General features: G+C 45.5%; 1 non-coding gene across 1 annotated transcript; it reads left to right on the top strand.

Annotated features, from left to right (window-relative positions):
• Positions 1-210: 210 nt before the first annotated feature.
• Positions 211-283, top strand: TRNAG-GCC. Its single transcript has one exon. It is a non-coding gene; the product is annotated as a tRNA-Gly (tRNA).
• Positions 284-5,345: the final 5,062 nt, after the last annotated feature.

The raw sequence follows: 5,345 nt of genomic DNA, 5'->3' as shown, positions 1-5,345 counted from the left end.
TTCATAACTTGCCCAAGACCTTAGAGCTAAGAGTATTGTAGCTGGAATGGAAGCAAATCCATTTGATTCCAAATCCTGCTGTACTTTGTCATACTTTCTCTCTATCATCTAAAAGTCTGTAGCTTTGCCCACAGTTGAGTGACACTCTGGTTGTGAGAAACCAGAATCCAGGGAGGAAATTGGGGTGTACGAATGGAGTGATCGTAGGCTTCCCTGGTGGCTCAGTGGTAAAGCATCTGCCTGCCAATGCAGGAGACACAGGTTTGATCCCTGATCCAGGAAGATCCCACATGCCATGGAGCATCTAAGTCCCATGTGCTGCAACTACTGAGCTTGTGCTCTAGAGCCTAGGACTTGAAACTTCTGAGACCTCAATCCTCGAGAGCAACAAGAGAAGCCACCACGATGAGGAGCCCATGCACTGCGACTGGAGAGTAGCCCCCGCTTGCGACAACTAGTGAAAAGCCCGGGCAACAAAGAAGACCCGGCACAGCAAAAAAACAAACAAACAAACAAACAAACAAACAAACAAAAAACAAAAAAAAACTACAGTGATCACAGGAAAGCCCTCTTGCAGCTGGGGGTCCCCCGTCTGCCACCAGACTCCACCTGCTCTCAGCCCGTGTCCCATTGGCTAAAGGATGGAGTATGCCGAGCTAGGGATTTCTGAGTCTTTGCTGTGAGTTTGGGTGGGACTGGAGCTGCCAGGGACATGTTTTTCACCCAAGTAAACAGGGAGGTGCTCAATAGGTCTTGCTATGCCATCACACTGTGGATTCAAGGGGGCCGAGTCCCACTGTGGAGTGACTTGCTAAGTAATGAGAAATCTGGCTTGCCTCGGGGACAATCTTCTGCCATAGCTGGCAACAGAGTCTGTGCTACCCTTTGAGTCAGGCCTTTTGCTGGAGGGCGATGCAGTGTGAAGCTGACAGCACGGACCAGGGTTCTTCCCACAGATTTGTAAACGTCACTGGGGCCCATGTGACACCCTATTGACCATGGAGGTGGAATCTGTCAAGCGTTGAAGCACAACAGGCAGTGGGGCTGCTGTTTGTGCAGAAGATGCGACCAGAGTTGCTTTGTGGTGGGGGTGGGGGTGGGGGTGGTGGGCAGCAGCGGGGCAGGGCACTGAGATGCTATTGGGTGGCTTCTTCAGACATGGCAGATTTCAGGCCATCCTCCATGCCAGCATCCCACCCATGGCAGGATGGGGAGGTATAACATCTCCTTGGTGCAAAAGGTGTGTGGTTTTTACTAAGCTGCTGATTATAGTCAAGAAACATGAATCTCTCACCATTGATTGGAGGTCCTGGTGTGCAGAGCCAGATCTTAGAATCAAAATCTGCCAGGACTGGAGCCTTTAATTCCTAATTTAGAAAAAGTGAAGCCAGAGAGAGAAAATGACTTTCCTAGGAGGACACAGCCTCGAGGGGAGGACTTAGATTGGAATTCAATCTCTTCACTACTTGAGTATGTGATTTTTTTTTTTTTTCTGCAGAAGAACAGGGTCTCCTATATCACGTTGCATTCCATTTGTGTGAAAAGGATTATAAACTTATTACAATACAGTACAATATAGCCTACTGTGTTAGTTGGGTACCTAGGCTAACTTTGATGGACTTACAAACACATTTTGGCCTTACGAACTTGCACTTGGAATGGAACTCTCTCGTATGTAGGGGATTTACTGTATGAGAAACACCATTCGTGGCTCAGTGTTCCCGTATCTACCAGCTGTTGTTCAGCCGTTCAGTCATGTCCAGCTCTGTGTGACCCCATGGACTGCAGCATGCCAGGTTTCCCTGTCTATCTACTAGTACTTTGTGGAAAATTGTAACACTTATCAGAGTATGTTCTAATTTTCTATTTGCCTATCTTGTAATACACAGTAGTGGGCTGATTCCTCAAGGGCAAAAAATATCACCTTGTTAATCCCTGTGGGATCTTTGCAACTCAGCAGACTATGCTATGTTGTGTGATGGAATTAGCATGCCCCCTAAAGAAGAAGAAAGGGAACAAAATGCAGATGATAGCCCCCCAAGCCCCCACACTTAGCTTCTTTGTGAAAATCATTAATAGATCATTCCCTATTTCTCCAAGTCCAGCCCTGACGGAATGCCTCACTTTTCTCCCCTTCCTCAGCCCAAAACCCACCAGCTTCAGTAGTACTGTGTCGATTAATATTGAACTTCCTAAGGCTTCACAGATCACTTCCTTTTTCTTGTCTTGTGGCAGCCGGGGATTTCTCCCTTACTTGATGCCATAATCCACGGTAGCTCTGTTTCAGCTTGCCAACTGAAGGGACTCTTGCAAATGGGTATATTTCCACAGACCTACACAATAGGCCTAATTGCATGGGTTTGCAGTGTAAGCGGAGGTCGTTTGATTACTAGCTGTTTTGTACCACGAAAGTGCACATTAATTATTTAAGAGATGGACTTATAATTATTGTAAGCCTTAAGTAATTACCTATAATTTTGGCAAGGGTTAGAAAAACTGATAGTCTAGCAAATTCAGGTTTTAGTCATTAGTAAGATCATAATTACATTTAAATTGCAAAATGAAAATTATGCAATTTATCTCCCCAATAATGCATAAACATTACAGTGATTGTAGGTTTTAATGGACTATAAAAACTAGAGCAGCAATGGGCAGTCAGGGGCAATTTCAGCCCCTTGCTATTATTTTATATTTTAACTGCTTCTTCCACACCATTGCTCTGTCCACTGCTCCTTGGGTGAGTGGTGGGGCTGCTGTTTATCTTTCATCATGAAAGCAGTGAGCTCTTTGAAGGAGAGGAAGAAAGGGAGACCACAGCAGTAGAGATGCCAGTGGAGTGCTTGTTGTTGTTGTTTACTTGCTAAGTTGTGTCCGACTCTTTTTCGACCCCATGAACTGTAGCCTGCCAGGCTCCTCTTTCCATGGGATTTCTGAGGCAAGAATCCTGGAGTGGGTTGTCATTTGCTTCTCCAGGGGATCTTCCCAACCCAGGGGTCGAACCCACGTCTCCTGCATTGGCAGGCAGATTCTTCACGGCTGAACCACCTGGGAAGCCCAGTGGAAGATTTGCACCACAGCAAAAACTGGACCTCTTTTCCAGACTATGGCGGAGTTTCATAGTTGAGTTTTCTTTTGATTAGGGTTGTCATACCCATTTTACAGATGAGGAAACGTAGGCTCAGAGAGGGGGTAAGACTTTCTTGCAGTTGCCCTGCTGGCCCAGAACCCAACATCCCATCCTCTGTAGCTGGCTGTCTCCACTTCATCATGCTGTATTCAGAGTTGAAACCCATTCTGGAGCATGTAAGGCATGCTTTGGGTTGGTTTTGCCATGCTTTGGGTATTTAGGCTGGAAATTGTAACATTTCCACAGAGGACCATCTGCCTCAAGTCTTTTCTCCTCTGAGTGGCCAATGTACTTGCAAAATGAAGCTTAGATATCCCTTCCTGAGATTTCCCTGACAATCCAGTGGTTAAGACTTTGCATTCCAGTACAGGAGGTGTGGGTTCAATCCTTGGTTGTTGAGCTAAGATCTTACAGGCCTCAGGGCCAGAAAACCAAAAAAAAAAAAAAAAAAAAACCCCGAAAAACAAACAAACCATGAAACGGAAGCAATATTGTAACAAATTCAATAAAAACTTTAAAATGGTCTGTATCAGAAAAAAAAAAAAAAAATCCCTACTGCTGGAAGGCATTTCCTAGGGCAGAATTCATCACCCTTTGCTTTGTCCCCATGAAGTGAAGTGAAGTCGCTCAGTCGTGTCCGACTCTTTGCGACCCCATGGACTATAGCCTATCAGGCTCCTCTGTCCGTGGGATTCTCCAGGCAAGAATACTGGAGTGGGTTGCCATTTCCTTCTCCAGGGGATCTTCCCTACCCAGGGATCAAACCCAGGTCTCCCGCATTGTGGGCAGATGCTTTATCCTCTAAGCCACCAGGGAAGCCCATATTGACCTGATTAATGTTTTCATGTTGATTCAAATTCATAAACAAGATGCCGTGATAAAACATAGTATCTGGAACTGGACTGAAAGGCCCTGGTTCACATCTTTGGCAGTCAGTGAAAGCTGAGAAAGCGTTTATTGACTGAGTCAGTCAATGAATCAATCACTTAAGACCTGTCCACCTTGTTCATTATCTTACATTAGACACAGTGAAGATGGTAAAGAAAGGAAATAGCCTCTATCTGCTCCAGAATTTTGCAATCCAGTAAAGAGGAACAAAGAGCCAATGAAGATGAAGTGACAATACAAATACATTTATCACCACTGAACAAACTCCACTGGTGTTATAAGTGTTTGCTGAAATAAGTTATGAATTTTTCCTCCGTTGGAATGCCACAGGAGTTGCCCAGACTCCTGTCTGCCTTGCTTAATCAGGTTCAGTTTTACCTAGATTCAAGAAGATAAATATTTCCTGTTGTCATCATGTAATTACAGGGGGAACGATGCCTACAATAAATATTGACTGAGCACCTAATCTATGCCAGGCTCCATGCTGGGAGATAGGACAGCAAAAAGAATAAGCTTTAGCCAACACCTTAGTCGGGAAGACAGACTTGGGCAGTACAAATGTAATGCAAAGAAGGCTGTATGCTCTCAATCAACAAGAGCTACGAGAGGGGGAAGGAGGGTGCTGAGGAGGGCCAGAAGGGGGACAAAAATGGCCCCAGTGGTGGGGGCAGAGAGAATGCTGGAGGGAACTTGAGAAACAATAAATATTTGAGTAGTCAGGGAAGAAGGGTTGGGATGGGTGCCATCCTAAGAGTAAGGAAAAACCTGAGTAAAAGCATGGGATATGTTTAGTTGGTACTATGGATCTTTCCAGCTGTGGGATTTTGATGATTCTTACGGTAGCAAATTCTACAGACTGTGGGTTCTTGTTAGTTTTGATCCTGGCCCCAAATTCAATGAGGAGTACTATTTGGATGGCCTGCCAGTAGTATCATTCCATGAGCTCACAGAGACTCAGAAAGACTGGAGAGTACCCATGCGTGAGGCTGCTCTGCAGAAATGATGGACTGGCACGCCTTTTGGAGCAAGAATTTAAAAGAGGGGCTGTACACCTGAAGGAAATCAACCCTGAATATTCATTGGAAGCACTGATGATGCTAAAGCTGAAGCTCCAATATTTTGGCCACCTGATGCCAAGAGCCAACTCATTGGAAAAGACCCTGATGCTGGGAAATATTGAGGGCAGGAGAAGAAGAGGGCAACAGAGGATGAGGTGGCTGGCTGTCATCACCAACTGAATGGACATGAGTTTGAGCAAATTCTGGGAGCTGGTGAAGGACGGGGAAGCCTGGCATGCTACAGTCCATGGGGTTGCAAAGAGTCGGACATG

This window comes from Bubalus bubalis, chromosome 24, assembly GCF_019923935.1.
Source record: "Bubalus bubalis isolate 160015118507 breed Murrah chromosome 24, NDDB_SH_1, whole genome shotgun sequence".
NCBI lineage: Eukaryota > Metazoa > Chordata > Mammalia > Artiodactyla > Bovidae > Bubalus > Bubalus bubalis.
The sequence above is the reverse complement of the archived record's forward strand: the minus strand, read 5'-3'. Positions and strand labels throughout refer to the sequence as shown.